The sequence below is a fragment of the Cupressus sempervirens genome, chromosome 3, assembly GCF_028749045.1.
Source record: "Cupressus sempervirens isolate cs-2001-9-10 chromosome 3, ASM2874904v1, whole genome shotgun sequence".
In the NCBI taxonomy this organism is placed as follows: Eukaryota; Viridiplantae; Streptophyta; class Pinopsida; order Cupressales; family Cupressaceae; genus Cupressus; species Cupressus sempervirens.
Window position 1 is genome coordinate 871,674,728 of NC_143120.1, and position 17,883 is coordinate 871,692,610.

A 17,883-nucleotide genomic window follows, 5' to 3' on the forward strand; every position below is an offset into this window, starting at 1 on the left:
TAGTTGTACTTACAATAGATGAGGCAAACACCAAGGCCAAGCTAATACAAATTCAATCTACCATCACCCCACACATGGAAGTTTTGTAGAAGGAACTAGCCTATGTTGAGAATGTTTTAAAGAAAGACCCCAATCTTTCTACACTAGAAGGCTTAGTTCACCTTGAAGTAGAGATAGCCATCTAGTTTAAATCACTAGAAATTGCACTAGACAATTGGGATGCTGCTTTGAAGATTGTTATGGTGGTAAATAAATTCTTTTTGGCAAAGTATTCAATTAATGTTTAGCACCCTTTGATATAAGTATTAAAAAGGGGGAGATCATAAAACAAAGGGGGAGATAACATTTAGGGGGAAATAAGAAGATAAATTTTGAGAAGCCAGAAGGATAAAATAACTAGAAGGAAAAATGTGTGAAAGGGGGAGCAAAAATAGGGTAGATAGAATAGGACAAATATGGCAGAATGATAAGGTAAAGCTTAATCAGCATGAGACAAATCTAGCATCAGAAGTTTTGGAGATAAAAATGGCACATCAGCTCAGGGGGAGATACAAATTTTGAGGTAGCTTCACACAATTTTGAATAGTTTTAAAGTCTTGTACATAAGCCGAATAAGATGTATATTATACTCATAGAGATTAGATTCATAATGATTAGTTACGTGTTTTTGACACTCATGCCAAAAGGGGAGATTGTTGGTCTCATATTGGTTTTGACAATTGAGTATCAACACACTTAAGAAATTTTGAAGTTGATGAAAACTATAATATAGATGCCAAGCTACAGTATATATCGAGCCAAAAATTCAATAGGTACTGAGCAAGTTTCAAGTGCCGAGTGACAATTGATGTCGAGTTAGTATATGTGCCAAGTAAAGTATAGGTGCCAAGAAAGAATGAATTACTATAGGAGCTGAGCAAGAAAGATTTACTATAGGTGTCAACCAAGACATAATTCCTATGTGTGTCGAGCATCAACAATCAGTAAGTGCTGAGTAACACAGAATTAGTATAAGAGTCTGTGCCCTCACAAACTTAAATGTAAACCATTTTTGAGCTGACTCAAGATGAATCTCGAAGGATCTAAAAGATTAAATTGAATCTATTACATTCCCTATGTAATCAGCATGCAACCAATTAGAAAAATGGAAAGAATTGAGTGGGAAAGATGAATGAATCTCAATTGTAGATTCATACCTAACCCTATGTCTCGAAACCTTTTTAAGGAGGTCAAAACCCCATAATTCATATATGTATGGATGGTACAAGAATTCAAGGAGATAATGTTAGCGAAGTTTAAAGGGGTGTAAAGACTCAGAAGAAGGATAGAATTGTAGAATTAGTTGGTCAGAATAGAGTATCAACACTATGAATAGAGTTATATCAAATCAAGAAGGGTTAGATCAGATTAGATAGAACAAGGATCTAAAATCAGCAATTGAGATTTGTAAGTTACCAGGTCAATACATTCAACTATACTTTCTAGCCATTGTATTAGGAGAATGAAAATCCTATGAAGATAGGTTGGTTTAATAGCCATATTGTAAATCCTTTATTAGGGTGACATTCCAAGTGAGTGTTTGTAAATCCTTTAGATAGGTCACATTTAATAGTGTGCAAGAGCCTTTAAGAGGATAGGCCTTTCGCAGGGCTAACCATTGATGATGGTCAAACTTTGTAACCTTAAGCAATTACATATTGTTGTAGTGATAAGTTTTGGGTGTCATCCTGACCCCAATTTTACCTTCTTATTTTGGAGGGTTTCTAGGTGATCAAATATTGTGTTATCTATTTTCATGCATGCCTTTACTTTCATGTTAATTAGATATGTTAGATGCATGTATTGATTTTAGTTAAAGGGTTTTATAGCTTAAATTTTGGTACTTCTGATTCACCCCCCCTCTTAGAAGTATTCTTCCCACCTATAAATTCCAATAGCTTTTAAACATAACTATATAAGGAGTGAGCTATGACTTATATAGGTTAACCTTACATTAAATGTATATAGGTTAACCTTACATTAACTGTAAACTATCCCTTGATTTTCCTAAGTAGTTGTATGATGGCGAAGAGCTATATTAGGTGAGTAAAGCTCAATAGTGGTTATAGGAATGTACAAATACATCAAAACAATTAGAAATAAAAACTAAATATTTTTTAGAGTGAGTAGTTCAATGGTCTTGATCCTGTGGCTATGGATATGTAGACAACCTCGTAGGGAGAGTATGCCTCTAGTGTGTAGATGCCTTGGACATAGTTAGGTAGCTGAGCTTGCACCTTCTGCAATATTTCATTCAACATATAACTAATCTTGATAATAGACCAAACTATTCAAATTGACCTCTTTAAAAAAAATATATATGAAATAGATTAATTGGATATTCTTTGATGTTTGAGGGGATTATTTATGGTTACATTATTATACATATATGATTATTCATGAATCATGTGTGACTTGGATTATAATTTGTTGTAATTAATAATATCTATTTTTAGTCAATACTCTTTTCATTCCTTTTGTTCACTAATGTTTGTCTATCATCACTCATTGGCTGATTAGATATAGTTTTACTAATAGGAATTCATTATTTGGTGACTACATTTTCTTTGTATCAGATTAGCTTTAAAAATTATGTTCACTATATATAAAATTCCAATGGCTTTGCATCACAATACCTGAGATTATTTTCCCTATTTTCTCTTATGAATAAATTTTGATATGTCTTCAATACTCTATGCTCTTCTTTTTATTGTTTTCAACTCTCCTAATACCTTCCTTGTAGATGTCTCATTTGAGTTGAGATTTAACCTTCACTTATTGATTCTTACAAACTCTTTGACTAGATACTTTGTGTGCAGTAAGTTGGAATTGAATATTTCTTTTATTTGATATTTGAATTTGATTATAATACTTATTTGTTATTATTTTTATTTATTTAACTTTATCAAATTCAATTAGAATTAAATCAAATTATATTTATTTACTTCTTATAGTAACTCTATTATTAAAGTTGACGTTGGGAGTGGGGACATTATAGTTTACCCTTCCCAAAATTGCTTGTCTTCAAGAAATTCAATACTATCTCCTTATGAATTGGTCGACAATATTGCAACAAAAAATTTAGTTTGGGATTAGATACCTGAAAAATATATATTTAAATATCACAAGATTAGATTTTAAATTGCTAAGATAAATTTTAAAAGAGGAACTTATCTTTATATACTTTGTGATCCTTCCTTTGCCTTTCTTTGACCCATGATAAGTCTTGATTAGTAATCCTCATAAGTATTGGTAGAGGCATTATCTCAAATCACCTTTGGTCTTTTAACAATCTCTAGCTCTAGCATATTTTTTGAGAGGGTAATAGGGCTGTTGACTTCCTAAAAAATGTGGGGATTGATTCAAATGATGAGATAGATTTGATGAGTGGAGATCACATTCCATAGAGTTTGCTAGATATTCTATCAAAAGATATGTGGGTGTTTGTCATTAAAGGCATTGGTTAAAATCTAAAAGAATCCCCTTGTGTATGGTCAATGGCATTTTCATGAATTTTTTGTGTTTTTGTTGACATCCTTAGGTTTGAATAATCTTTTTTTGAGGTCTTCTGTAGTATTTTGTTAGTACTACTTAGACTGAAAGAAGATTGTCACAGTTTTTTTCTAGGCTAAGTATACTTCCTCCTAATATTTTGGGAACGTATTTAGCTAACTCCTTTTCTATTTATTTGAGTCTCTTTTTTTCTTTTATCCCAAATCAAATGGAATTTTTGGGAATTTAGTGTAGGTGTGCATAGGTTGCGATGTTGGAGGAGGTGCCAAAATCTCAAGTGGCCAAAATCTTTAAGCGGGCCAATGAGCAGGAGAAGGATATGATCATTACATTTCTAGGAGTAGATAATTAGTCTGGTGGTCTCATTCACAATGATAGGGTGGTCTTTGACTTATTCCAGCATATGATACAAATTTTTGGACATTATATTTCTACATATGGTGTGGCTAGGAGGATGATTGCTAAAAATACCTATTTGGAGGTGATGAATGCTCCAGATATGATAGACACAAACTTGGTTGGAGGGGGTCTTCTAAATATTTTCTTTCTTGAAGTTGAGGGAAATAAGTAAATGATGAAGAAAGCTTGGTAACTTTTCAAATTTTTGGTTGCAAAAGAATATGATTTGAGTACGTTTGAAATAGTTTTCCAAGACAATGATGATCTTTTTCTAGCTGAAGTCTTTGCTAGATTGATTTTAATCAATAATGGGATTGGATAACTAGTTCATTAATTCAGTAGGCTTGGTCTATTGGGATGATATGCAATAGAGTATTAGCTCCTTGATATTATGTATTTTCTTTCTTAAGTAATTAAGTATTTAATGTTGAAAGAAATGATGGCATTTGGGTTAAAAAACTACAACTTCAAACTAGATCTTGTAATTTCACATACATTGTTGAGTAGACATTTGTGAGCATGAGGTGTGTGAAGGCTCCATGAAAAAACATGTAGAACCAAAAAGGTTTTTATGAACATTTTCAATGACATGTTTTCCAAGAGCATACAAAAGTTCCTCAAGGTGACTTGGCATTACTAAATTTTCATGATTTCCAACACTACTACCCTTCCTCCATATCCTCCACAAATAAAATATGCTACCTCCAACATTGCAACCATATGATAAAAGGGAATAGCACATGCCCAAGCCATAACCTAGTTAAATTGGTTTAGTTTTTATTAATTGGGTCAATTACAAATTCCAATAGAACTGTCATCAGATTAGGTACAATAAAATGAACAATCAGTTGTTCCTAAGTAGCAGGATCAAATAAAGTTTTCCAAAGTGATAAACTTGCATATGTAGATGCATCACTTGAATGCTAGACATGAGGTGCATTCCCCAATTTATAATGAATGGTTGGATATAAAGGCTCCATATGCTAGCCCAACAATGGAAGCCAAGGATGTAACCATGCATGTATTGGTAGTATTAATGTCATTGTTAACGGGCATTATATTTCTCCTACATACATACATTATATATATATACATATTTCCCATTAACTCTGCATTATGCTGATGTAGGATCTTGACCTAAGTCACTTAACATAGGTTGGCTGAGTTTTATTGTTTAATTATTTGGATTCTAGAATATATATACATCTCGATCATTTTTCTATTGTGCTAAGATGTAATAAGAATGATAAAAATGATCTCTTAGTATATATGTATGTATGTATGTATATGTATTCATGTATATGTATGTATATATGTATGCATGTGTGTGTGTGTGTGTGTGTGTGTGTGTGTGTGTATGTGTGTGTGTGTGTGTGTGTGTGTGTGTGTGTGTGTGTGTGTGTGTGTGTGTGTGTGTGTGTGTGTGTGTGCATGCATATATCATGTCAAGATCTAGGATTTCATTGTTGTGTCCTTATGATCACTATATTTCATTGTCCTACCCTTCTGATCTATGCATCTCATTGTTGTACCCTTCTGATCTCTACATCTCACTCTTTTTATTGTACCTAATATGATGAAATTTCTATAATAATTTATTTGTGTGCCCTTATGATCTCTGCATCCTAAGTATCTACTACTTTTGTTAATTTGGACATCACTATATGATTTATAATGTTATGAAGTATTGATGCTGGTAGTAACTTCTCCCATGTCTCCAAAAAATGTAGCATAGGTTTAGGGCCCCTTAGCTCCCAAGAATTTGTAGTAGCTATTCTCATTGCTAAAATGGCTTGTTTCTTTCTAAAAATATATTCTATGATTGGTTTTTGTAGAATTTCTTGTGAACTTTGCCCATTTTTCCTAGTCTACATTATTTTTGTGGAGGATCTTGAGGTAAGTCATTACTTAGGACCTTAAAAAAGATCTCTTTGTATATACATGTATGTATGTATATATGTATCATGTGGAGATCTAGGATTTCATTGCCATGCCCTTGTGATCATTACATTTTGTTGTCTTGCCCTTGTGATCTTTGTATATGTATGTATGTATATACATGTGTGTGTGTGTGTGTGTGTGTGTGTGTGTGTATGTTGTTAGAAATGCTTTAGAATAATTGAGGGGGGTGGGGGAGGTGGTGAATCAATTATTCTAGGTCCAAATGTCCTATTCAAACTTTTCACTAAGTATAATGAGCCCATTTAATCATTCATTCATCCAAGCTTTAACCTTTCTAATCAGCAAGTTATTGTAAATCAACATGCAAGCATAACACATAAGAAATCAACACATAACATAGTGATTTATGTGAAAATCCAATTTGGGAAAAACCATCAGTAACATGCTACTCAATTTTCACTCTTTTGAAGTGATGCCTTGTGAAAAGCCTACCCTATTAAAGGCTTACAACACACTATTAAATGTGACCTTGTTAGAGTATTTAGCCACCCTGTTAGAAGTTGGGTTGGTTAGAGGACTTTAGAACATTCACTTGGAATGCCACCCTGTTAAAGGATTTTAAAATGGCTATTGAACCAACCTAAGTCCATAGGATTTCTAGATCTAATACAATTTCTATAGAGTATTAGAAAATCTTTGACCTGACTACAACACACAACTAATCTTGTAGATCTCAGATCACTTCTCGACTCATACCATTACCTAGCCTTCAATCACTACAACTCTAATAGCTTGCCCTCCTTTCAAGCTTGGTCTCCTTGAGTCTCCATGCTCAATGTACCAGTGCAATCATCTCTTCATGACCACTTATAGAAGTAGAGCCTTTGTGCTCTTCCTTCTCCTAGATGCCTTCTCCTTGAGACCCTTTTAAGCACTTCACAATTTTGGTGCTTTAGTAGCAATTATATCAATAGCATTTGCTTCTTGGTCTATAAATCCTTAAATAAAAGTCTTGGACTTCCTTTCCCACTTGATTATTCCATTCTTTAATTTCAATTCATATAGATTAGGTAGGATTCATTGCATCTAACCCATATTTTGTTTTCTCTAGAAACTTCTTGAATAATCCTCTTGAATTCACTCAAAAATAATTTACATAGAATTCTGTGCCACCAGCTTGTTATCCTTATCTTCCAACTCATTCAAAAAATTCAAGGTAACCACTTTGTCAGCTAAGATTTGGCAAATCTTTGTCATTTGGAATAATGTAGTAGCTTGGCACTATTGAAATACTAGTGCTTAGCACATACTGTGTTACTCGACATCACCTGTGTTTTTCCTAATGCTCGACAACTGAAGATTACTCAGCACCAACTAAGATTTTCTGATGCTTGACACTTGAACTTCACTTGGTGCCTAAAGATCACTCATCACACATTAGAATTTACTATTACTCGGCTTCAACTAAGAATTGTCTTAGCTTTAACTAACTTGCTCGGCACCTACTAATGATCTTAGTTTAAGCTTTGCATTCAACCTTGTTACAACTTATTCCTCCAATGTTTCTAAGTGTGACCAACCTTTGTATCTTTGAATATGTTATCAACACATCATTTAACCATTGTCTTGACTGATCCTTGCACTTCATTACAACATCATAACTCAACCTTTCCCTTAGGTATTCTTGTTACATCTTCTTGATCAAATCCTCCTCATTAATCAACTAAGTGATAGTACTTGGATCTTATAAGCAAATGTCATTCCTACAAATAGTAGGTTTGACATCAATGACAAAAAAATGATTGAAAACATTCTTTTAACAATAATCTTTTTTTTTTTTTGCAACAATCTCCCTCTTTGATCTTCAACAATGAACTTTTCAATTAGATTTCCAACAATCTCCCTCTTTGGCATTGATGGCAAACCAAACTGATCAAACATCAGACTAAACTATTTAACCAAATGCTAACTAGGTTATAATAGTAATTCAAATGCCAAAAAGTAATTGTAGCTTCAATTCAACTTCTACTATTTGGATTGCTTCATTTTTACTTCTCCCTCTTTGCTACTGTATCCTTATTCTTTGTCTTTCTCCCTCTGTATTTCTCAACTTCTGCTATTTTGATCAACTTCTAATTATTCTTGTCAACTTCCCCCTATATCTTCTTTTGATCAGTTTCTCACAACATCTCCCGTTGATCAGTTTCTCACATCTTCTCCCTCTTTGACAACAATGCCAAAGATATATTACCATCTTATCCTGCAAGTGTAGCCTATGTAAGTTCATTCAATTTCTCCCTCTGCCACCTTGCTTGTGACTAATTTGGGACTTTAGCACTTCCACTACTCTAGGCATAAATCCTAAAGTAAACATCCTCTACATCAATGTGTAAAATTTTTAAGAATCAGCTTATTTGATGTAGGGAATTCTTGCTTTTGCTTCAAGTAGCGTTGGCTAGGGGTATAACCCCTAACTTACCTCTAAGATACTCAAAAGCATCTTTAGTTAGTGATTTTGTAAAGATGTTAATAATTTGTTCCTTTGAGCTAACATATTCCATCTTCACTTGTTCGTCTTCCACCAACTCTCTTACATAGTGATACTTGATTGCAATATGCTTGGTTTTAGCATGCATTGTATGGTTCTTTGATATGTTGATAACACTTGTATTATCCCAATAAAGTATCATAGGCTCAGTTACTTCTTCCTTCATACCTTGTAAAAAAATTTTGATCCATACAATATTGGTGCAATTTATAACGACTGCAACATATTCAACTTTAGCAATGGACTATGAGGTGTAGCTTTTCTTTTTGTTGGTTCATGTGATCAACCTTTTTCCTAATAAAAGTGCTCCTCCACTGGTGTTTTTTCTATCATCAATTTTACCTCCCCAATCTGCATCATTGTATACTCTCAGTTCAAGTTTTTTGCTTCTCTTGTAGTAAAAACCAAAGTCATCAGTTCCTTTCAGGTACCTTAGTATTCTCTTTACTACCATTAAGTGATTTTCTCTTGGATTTTCAAAAAATCTTGCTAATATTTCAATAGCTAATGCAATATCTAGTCTACTATGTACAACATATTACAACTTTCCAATCATTGATCTATACAATGTCTGATTCACTTTAGCAGACTCATCATTTTTAGATAGCTTATGGGCTATTGCCATTGGCGTACTGACTAGTTTTGAGTCTTCTAACCCAAATGTTTTGAGTATCTCCTTGATGTATTTTTATTGGGTCACAAATATGCCATGCTTCAATTAATATACTTGCAATCCAACAAAGAATTTAATTTTTGCAAACATTGACATCTCAAATTCATGTTTTATTTGATCAGCAAAATCTTTGCAAAGAACATCTTTTCCTCCAAATATTATATCATCAACAAATATTTCTGATATCAAAATGTCTTTACCTATTTCAACTTTTATATACAAGTTGTTGTTGTCATATGTTCTCTCAAATACTATCTTCACAAGATATTTGTGCAGTCTCTCATACCATGCTCTAGGTGCTTGCTTTAATCCATAAAGTACTTTGTGTAGTTTGCAGACCATGTCCTTGTTCTTCCCATCTACAAATCCCTCTAGTTGTTCTATGTAGACTTCCTCCTCCAGTATGTCATTTAGGAAAGTAGACTTCACATCCATTTGGTAGACTTTGAAACCTTTGTATGCAACATATGCAAGTAGTGTTCTCACTCCTTCCATTCTTGCAACAAGGGCAAATGTTTCCCCATAATCCAGTCCTTCTTCTTATGCATAGCCCTTGAAAACTAGTCTACCTTTGTTTCTTGTTATCTCACCATTCTCATCAAGTTTTTTTCTAAACACCCATTTGGTATAAATTACATTCTTATCAACTGGTCTAGGAAGTAAGGTCCATGTTTTGTTCTTCTCAATCTAATCTATCTCCTCTTCCATGGCTTTATACCAATCATAATCTTGTAGTGCATATTTCACTATTTTAGGTTGAAGCTTGCTTAATAGACATGATTCATTCCTGAATCTATTCCTTGTCATTGGTCTGGCATCCTTGTCACCAATGATTTTTTCTATAGGGTGATGTCTTCTCACATACTTGGCTAATCTTGGTTCTATCCTTAACCATTTTGTTCTTCTTCATCTGGCACCTCATCATTCCTCTCATGTATACTATTTTTAGAATTGGAATGAGAATTTTCTACATTCTATAGGTCAGCTTCTGAATGTAGCTTGACATTCACTAGCTATGACTCGATAGATACTAAAATTTGTTGTTGATTCTCAACTTGATTTGCAACATTGTCTTCAATAGTCATTCCTTCATAGAAGTATACAAATGATCTAAAATTCTCTATTTTCTTGATTTCATCAACTTGAACTTCTATATGCTCATCAAAATTTACATTTGCACTCTCCACAATCTTGTTAGTGTTAGTGTTCAAATACTTATATGCCTTACTTCTGGTGGAGTATTCAAGGAATATGCCTTCATTAATTTTAGCATCAAACTTGACATTTCTAGTATCTTTAAGAATATAGCATTTACAATCAAATACTTTGAAATGTTTAACATTAGGTGAGTGGCCATACCATAATTCAAAAGGTGTAGCATTTATACCTTTCTTGACTTGAAATATATTTAGTGTGTAGACTGTAGTACTTACAGTTTTTCTCCAATACTTAGGTGCGACATTCTTATCCATCATCAAGGTTCTAGAATAGTCAATCATTGACCTATTCCTTCTTTCAGCAATACCATTCTATGGTGGAGTTCTTGGTGCTAATGTTTATCTTTTGATGCCTTTGTCATTGCAAAATATTTCAAACTCTTTTGATGTGAACTTACCTCCTCTGTCTAACCTTAGGAATTTCAAGTTATTTCCTATTTCTTTCTCAACTCTAGCCAAATACTACTTGAAAATTTGAAATGCATTAGATTTTTTCTTTAAAAACATAGTAGTCATCATCCAAGAATAGTCATCTACAAGTAGCATTATGTATCTATCTCCTAGATAGCTTTGCACTTCTTTTGGACCACATAAGTTTGTATGGACTAGTTCTAGTACTTCTTTGGAAGTGTATGTTTTTCTTTTGAAACTAGACTTAGTCATCTTCCCTAGTTGAGTTGTTTGCACATTGTGTTTTCAAGTTTCTTTAATTTAGGCAACCTTTTGACCTTCTTTTTCTTGCTAATGCTAATAACATTTTAAAAGTTAACATGACAAATCCTTTTATGCCACAACCACACATCATAAAATCTAACAACAAGACATGTTGCATCTTCCATATCTAGATAAAACATATTACTCCTAGTTTGTTCAACTTTTCCTATCAGATTTCCATCAGTGTCATAGATCTTGGCAGTTTTATTTCCAAATTCAACTTTGCAACCTGCATTGCCTAACTGTGATACACTCAACAAGTTGTACTTCAATCCTTCAACATACTATGCATTATTAGATGAAATTTTCTTTATGAGTTTAATAGAGCCTTTTCCTTTGATTTGAAATGGAGTATCATTACCAAATCTAACACTATTTCTATCATATTGAGTAAAGGTAATGAACTTACTTTTATCTCCTATCATGTGATGTGAGCATCCACTATCTATGATACACTTTTCATTTTTGTTCACATAGGTAACCAATGTTGTTGCTTCATCTTCATCTTTATTTGATTCATCCTTCATGGCCACATAGACTACTTCATCATCATTTTCATCATAATCTTCTTCAACAATGTAGCATCTTTTTCCTTTTTCCTTGTAGTGTTTGCTATCATCTTCTCTCTTGTTCCTATACTTGTTTCCTTCTTTTTAGTTCTTCTTCTATGTACATCTTGTATCAATATGACCTACTTCATTGCAATTGAAACATATGATAGGGAGCTTACCTTTGAATTTACTTTTACCTCTATGGAATCTCCTAGCTAGTAGTGCTTCTAACTGTACCACATCTTCCTCATCTGCGCTTCTATTAATGGATGCATGTTTTCCCTTTCTTCTCTTTTTCCTCGATGTCTCCTCCTAAGTGTTTTTTATTTTCATCTTGGTCTTAAAAGTAGATTCAAGGTTCTCTAGTCTATAGTTGTCAAAATTGGATAGCTCAAATCTAGTAAGTCTTCCCACTATTCCTTCAAAGGTTAGTAGGTTTCCTTGTACACACCTTAGCTCTTGGATGGCAGAAACTCTAATAGCATAGATAGGGAGCAGAGTTCTTAAGTATTTTTTGATGATAGTTTCTTCTTCTAATTGACCACCTAGATTTCTTATTGCACTTACCACTTCTTTCATTCTTGTAGCATATTGAGTAACATTTTCACCTTCCTCTATTTTCATGTCATCAAACTTTCCTCTTAAGCTTTCTCTCTTTGCTCTCTAAACATTATAATCTCCTCCATAGATATCTGATAGGGCTTCCACATCTTGAATGTTATGTCATAATCTTTGATATCATCATATTATGCATAATTATGTGTAAAGGAAATCTCTAGCATTGCTTGATTATGCTCCTTTTTATTCGAATCATCTACAGTAGGAGGTCCTACTAGATTTACATGCTCTATTCCAATTAAGGTTTTTGCATTGTCACCTATGGATCCAAAGTGCAATTTCATTAGACTCTGCCATGCAGTAAAGTTGTCTTTGTTGAGCTTGGGAATTTCTCTCTTGGACATCTTGTTCTTCCTACTTCTAGTACCTTGAAACTAAATTACCAGTTGGCTTTGATACCAATTGTTAGAAATGCTTTAGATTAACTGAGAGGAGGTTGGGGGGGGGGTGTTGAATTAGTTACTCAAGGTCCAAATGTCCTATTCAAACTTTTCACTAAGTATAATGAGCACATTTAATCATTCATTCATCCAAGCTTTAACTTTTCTAATTAGCAAGTTACTATAAATCAACATGCAAGCATAACACATAAAAAATCAACACATAACACAATGATTTACGTGAAAACTCAATTTGGAAAAAACCACCAGTAACATGCTACTCAATTTTCACTCTTTTGAAGTGATGCTCTATGAAAGCCTTGCCCTATTAAAAGCTTACAAAACACTGTTAAATGTGACCTTGTTAGAAGATTTAACCACCCTGTTAGAAGTGGGTCTAATTAGAGGACATTAGAACATTCATTTGAAATGCCACCCTATTAAAGGATTTACAAATGGCTATTAAACCAACCTATGTCCATAGGATTTTCAAATCTAATACAATTGCTAGAGAGCATTAGAAAATCTTTGACTTGACTACAACATACAACTTATCTTGCAGATCTCAGATCACTTCTCAGTGCATACCATTGCTTAGCCTTCAATCGCTACAACTTTGATAGCTTTCCCTCCTTTCAAGCTTGGTCTCCATGAGTCTCCATACTCAATGTACCAATGCAATCATCTCTTCATGACCACTTATAGAAGAAAAGCCTCTATTCTCTTCCTTCTCCTAGATGCGTTCTCCTTGACACCCTTCTAAGCACTTCACAATTTTGGCACTTTAGCAACAATAGTATCAACATCATTTCTTCTTGGTCTATGACTCCTTAAATATAAGTCTTGGATTTCTTTTCCTTCTCAATTCTTCCATTCTTTAATTTCAATTTGTATGGATTAGGTAGGATTTATTGCATCTAACCCATATTTTGTTTCCTCTAGAAACTTCTTGAATAATCCTCTTAAATTCACTTAGAAATAGTTTACATAGAATTTTGTGCCACCAGCTCATCATCCTTATCTTCCAACTCATTCAAAAAATTCAAGGTAACCACTTTGTCAACTTAGATTTGGGAAATATTTGTCATTTGAAATAATGTAGCAGCTTGGTACTATTGAAATACTAGTGCTTGACACATACTATATTAGTTGGCATCAACTGTGTTTTTCCTGATGCTTGGTACCTGAAGATCATTCGACACCAACTGAGATTTTTTGATGCTTGGCACTTGAACTTCACTCAACACCTGATGATCACTCGGCACTTGAACTTCACTCAACACACACTAGAATTTACTATTACTCGGCTTCAATTGAGAATTTTCTCGACTTCAACTAACTTTCTTAGCACCCACTAATGATCTTAGTTTAAACTTTGCATTCAACCTTCTTACAACTTATTCCTCCAATGTTTCTAAGTATGACCAACCTTTTGATCTTTGAGTATGTTATCAACACATCATTCAACCATTGTCTTAATGGATCCTTGCACTTTATTATAACATCATAACTCAACCTTTCCCTTAGGTACTCTTGTTATATCTTGTTGATCAAATTCTTCTTATTAATCAACTAAGTGATAGTACTTGGATCTTATAAGTAAATTTCATTCCTATAAAAAGAAAGTTTGACATCAATGATGAAACAATGATTGAAAACATTCTTTTAGCAACAATCTTCTTTGTTTTTGCAACAATCTCCCTCTTTGATCTTCAACAATGAACTTTTCAATCTGATTTCCAACATGTGTGTGTGTGTGTGTAAACAAATGGATCTTGGAACAATAGGAAAATAATAAAACTCACTTAATAGGTAGCATGGCCATAGATGTGATGACAATGCCTATTGGTAAGTAGATTCCTCTTTCTCTCTCTTATTTTTCATGTGTTTATTTTACTTCAACTATTATTTCAACTATTATTTCTTAAGGGGCATTTTCTAATATTGGATTCATTTTATGTAGAAGGCAATGAGGACATTCCTATAGATTGCAATGCTCTTATGCCTATAACAGTCACAAGAATAATCTAGTCACTCCCAAAAGATAAAATTATAGGAAAATGAGTTATATGTGTAACAAAATTGTAGTCTCCTAATAATATTCATAACAAAAGTTTAATTTTAGAAATAGATTTGTTTGGAAAGCACACTCTCCAATGTCATTCATTCTATATTTTTTGCCTACCATGTAGTCATCACAATTTCGACGACTAGCTATCAATTCCATAGCACTACTAATACTTATCTATCATTATTAAGATGTACAATTATAATGGCTAGTCATTAGATCCACAACATTTCTGGCCCCTAGATGTTGCACATGAGACAGGGCCTCTAACGGTGTATTTCCCCCATGGATTCAATTTACAATAGCTTGGGGTGTTGTAATTATGATGAGAGACCTTGTCGTTGCAACTTCCAATGACAAAAGTCTAACGCTTATCTAATGGGAGCCAATTCCTATTAGAGTCTCTTGGGAGATGGGTGGTCATTGGCATTGTGACATCCTATTGTCATAATTTTGGCCCAAATGTAGTAGTGGATGTTAAGTAGCTTCAACTGTGCCTTCAAGTTTTGTTCATTATTTACTTTTTCATCCATAACTTTTATACATTGTGTTGGTAGTATTTTAAAGTTCTTAAAAGGCCATTATTCCCTTTGCCAAAAAGCCTGGTATACTCTAATTATTTTGGGTATTATGAGAAATAATTTTGTATTGAAGAAATTATTGGGTAAAAGCACAAACTTGTGTCACCTTTAATAAAGAAAAAGGATCTCAAAACATAAACTGTTCAACTTCAATGACATATAAATGGTATTTGAGTTTAGAATTTGAATATGATGTAAACCGATGAAATGTGTGAAATTGGATGATTTTTTTGTCTATAATTTAAAAAAAAAAAATTGAGTAAGAATTTATTCATTTTTTAATGTTTTGAAATCCTTTTTGGAACTAGAAAAAAAAAGGGTGTAGTTCCCATCAAACATGTAAATGCAAATCATCTTTTTTCTGCTCTAAATTTTGAAATATATTATAGATGACATGTATAGCTAGGGAACCATACAAGAAATATTAGTTTTTGATGTATGTTTCTTTTTTATAAGTACTCAAGGTTGACATTATCAGAAACTTATATTTTTTTCTCCCATCAAAACTTCCCTATCAAACCTACACATTCTTGAAAAAAATTTACATATCTAAGAGGACTCTCTCCTCTAGGGATAGTTATAAATTTTAATTTTTTTTAATATAATTTGTACTATTGTTTTCCTTTTATGAGTGAGTCTCTTCTCAAATATTAATAATCTACTTATGATATTTTGAAATTATAACATATTATAACTAATCAAAACACTATGTGATTTATATAATAATAATATTGACTCCAAGATTTATAAAGGGTATTTTTAGTTTTTGAAAAAAGTTGAGTTTTGATAAAGAAATGGGATTTGACCAAAATAGGTTTAGAGACCATAAAAGGTGACACAAATATGTGCTTTTGTCCTATTGTTATTTTTCCTAAAATTTCCAAGATTCCTCATCACTTAGAAATATAACATAAGTTAATTTAGATTTGACAAAAATATTTAGCTAAAGTAGTTAAAGAATTTGATAAAGATATTTTATTGTTCCTTGTATCTACCATGATCAATGAAATTCCTATGGAGGAAGATGTTTGTGTTTCCACAGAGGTCAGTCCATGCATGGATTTTAATTGATCTCATTTGGTAACCATTGAGGTTCAAAATACAATTCTAATACATAATTTAGACCCTCATCATGTCACATCATCCAATGGTCAGTGCAATGTGGGGGCACAATGAAGATTGCGAATTTGGGTAGGAGTGATCAAATTCTTCATTCATCTATGGAAATGAGTATGTTGAAATTTGTTTCAAATGTTAATACCTGTTCTATGTTTATTATCCCTTTGGAAATATATTGATCTCAAATTTTGTATATGGAGGGGTGTTATGGGTGTGATAATCTAGAAAAAGTAGTTTTATGAAAAAATACTCTTGAGAAGATCCTTTCTTCCCACTAGTAACTTAGTCATATGGAAGGAAATGTGAAGACTTTAGTCCATCACCATGTAACAAACATCAATCAATCAACAAAATATGGGGGCCCCAATAGAATATAAGGACTTGGCTCGTTCACCATAAGATGTTTTCTTCTCATCAATAAAACACTCTCATAGAGAGGAGAGCTCCTATAATGTATAAAGTGATTATTTGAGTCAATGTAATTAAAAGTGAAATAATATTTGATCTATCACAATCTTATTCCATCTTATAATCCACTTCTTATAAATCAAACGTGGAGATGACTTCCAAGTGACATTGTAGGAAGCCCAAAAGTTTCAATACTCTAGGTAAAAGCGTAGTAGGTTTTCAAGGTACTATTGTGGAAAAATTATCCTCCATAAAGATAATTAAAAGAAATATGAGAGGTTCTCCTTATTTTCCATGAGGATTCAATCATGTAATATTAGAGGCAATAATGCCTCTGATAAGAAATTTAGGATCAAGCAACTAATTGATTGTTTCAAGGTAGATGTCATTCTTGTGAAAAAAACTAAATAATCACAAGATACATTTTATAAAACCTTAGATAAATGGCCTATTTTATATTTGGTTCATACTCAAGGGGTTGGTGCATCTAGGGGACTAGCTACTCTTTGGGATTATAAAGTTGTTCAATGTTATCTATTTTGAAAGTCTTGAAATACTTTGAGGTTCTAAACATTGTTTGGTTTAATGTGATCTTCCTCATCATTAATGTTTAAAATTCCTCTTCTTCTCAAGATAAAAATAATTTGTGGAATACATTAATATAAATTATTCAAGAAAAAAGATGAGGGTTATTTTATATTGGCATGGTAATTTAATGTTATAGTGTGCCATTCAGAGAAATACAAGGGGTTTCCTCCTCCAATGAGGACTATGTAGGATTTTGAAGAATTTTTTTCTTGATAAATTCTTGTGGATATCATACCCTCAAATGTTTCCTTTACTTGGACTAATAAGAGATGGGGTTTCACTTAGATTAGAAAGAGTTTAGATAGACTTCTAATTTATGAAATTTTAAACTTAAATATGTTTTGCATGATGCTTAACGACATGAATCCTTTCAGACTCCTACATTGAAAAGCTAATCTATGATCAACTCCAAGGTTCTGGGAGATCTTGTAACCTATTGGAATATGCTAATTGAAGATAAATGTATATTTTCAAGAGGAGGAATTTTTATAGTTCAAGACATTTTGGAGAAGATGTTTGGTCTATTATTTGAAAAGTAACCATAAAAGAGATATATTTTTGGTAT